Below are 2084 nucleotides of genomic sequence, written 5' to 3' on the forward strand. Positions count from 1 at the left end.
GTCAGGCTGGGTCACGCCGCTCGTGTTCCTCTTCCGTTTCTCTCCTTGTCGTACGCGCGCACCACCGTCCACGAACAAGAGAGATAGAACGACAGAAAAGCGGAGGGAAACTAACGCACGCTACACGAGGAGGCGCCACCTCCAAAAAGTGGAGAAACACGAAAGGAAGCGTGCTGTGTTCTGCACAATCGTGAAATCCACTGACGGTAGAGGAGATCGACACGGCGTCACAGCGCGAACCTGCGTAGGGAGAATGATCCTCGTGCACGTGTGCACGGGGCCTTAAGCCGGTTTATGCAGCCTACGAGACTGCGCGGACAGGCCTCGAGGGGCATATGTCCTTAAGCACAGTCACGGACGCGGTCTTCGGAGACAACTCCCTTCGGCTAACTCCTGCCTGGCCAGCGACAGCGGTTATATTTATCCTTTGAATCGCGCTCCTTACGGATTTTCTTCGTCACAAGAATACCTTGCGTCGCTTGACCGTAAATGGAAACATAGAATTCGATGCCACTTGTTCTCAGCCGTGTGTTCAACATGAATGTTTCATTTTAATTGCCTGTACGAAATGATCGATCGTCTCTGATACTTTCACCATTTTTCCTTCCTTCCAACGATTGTCCTTCTTGGTTTAATTTGAAAAATAAGAATTAATCAACCGTAAGTATTACGAAAGTAAGAAGAATTGTAATGGTAGCCATATCTATTCCAACAAGTACGTAAATATTGGATACAAGTAAATGGAATATTCGATGGTGAAATTAAATAAAATTAAAATCCTCAATAATCATGTACTTCTCGGAATACTTCTTTCCTGTTGCACACCACAATGTCCACATGGTATCAAGGGGACATATACAAATGAACATGGCGAAGATACGAGAAAGAGAGAGAAACGGAAAGAGGGAGAACAAAGGGTAGGCTGAATATTGTACCTATGTAATTAGGAAGCTTCAGGCTTAAATGTACACGCCTCTATGCGGCACGCTAAGAACTACGCGACGCCGGGTGAGTCAGCCTGAAACAGCGTGACTCGTATTTCAGAAGTGTGCGTATTATTCACATGCTGTTCCGAGAAAATATTTTGCGACCGAAAGAAAGACACTATTCACCAACGTTTCTCATACAGTAATTGCATTCGGAAAGAACAATTTCGAAAATAAAGAGAAGAAAAAATTGGCCATTCTTCGGAGAGGTATATATGGGAAGGAAATTAACCTCTTGTTGTTTTCTGTTATTATCATTACAGACATCCGGCAATTTTAATCTATCTATGTCTTATATCATAAAAATTGTTATGCATTCATGTTAAAACCAGCTTAAGCACAGAATGCACTTCAGTTTTTATTCAAAATATTTGAGAATATTTTCTTCGTAAATATGTATATATTTAAACCCTCTTTATACTTTACATTTTAAACCCTATGCTTTTTTCTAACTCTACCGATAAATCAGGCGCCCCGTTTATTAGAAACATGCCTTGCGATGTTTAGCCGTTATCCGCGGTAAACCGCTAATTCTTTTCTAGAAAATGCCGGACTTGAAACGTGATACTTGCTAGGGCAAACTCACTCACCAAGACCTTACAAAATAAGAAAAGATTATATAAGTTGCACTGCTTTCTTAATTATAACGTTTGCACTTGGAATACGTACCAGGTGGAATTAAAACCATACAATATGCACTACAGTCCCACAACTTATCACCCAACATGTATCACAATTTTATGATATAATAAACCAGCAATTGCATCTTTAAAAATAACAATAATATATTCAAAAGTAGCAATTATAAGAATATTAGAAATTTACACTATTTTTTTGTAAATATTACTACTGATAACACACTAATTGTAAAAAAGTTTTATTTATTTGAAAATGTTCACTTAATTTGATAATCCTTACAAATAATTATCTTCATAAAACACACTGCTTCAAATTAGAAAACAAAAAAACTATAAATTTTAGAATTCAATTCGTAAAAACTTTGAACAGAAATGGTGCAGCGAGCGCAATCTGCTGTCACACCTTTGTACTTACAACCCCACGGTTTATTTAAGCCATTACCGACTATGCAATTATCAA

At 38.9% G+C, this 2084-nt stretch overlaps 1 protein-coding gene across 1 annotated transcript in view; it reads right to left on the bottom strand.

Annotated features, from left to right (window-relative positions):
• LOC108578130 (microtubule-associated protein Jupiter) overlaps positions 1-2084 on the bottom strand; it is a 92109-nt gene that overhangs the window by 89168 nt on the left and 857 nt on the right. The window lies entirely within an intron of this gene.

This window comes from Habropoda laboriosa, unplaced genomic scaffold, assembly GCF_001263275.1.
Source record: "Habropoda laboriosa isolate 0110345459 unplaced genomic scaffold, ASM126327v1 scaffold5, whole genome shotgun sequence".
NCBI lineage: Eukaryota > Metazoa > Arthropoda > Insecta > Hymenoptera > Apidae > Habropoda > Habropoda laboriosa.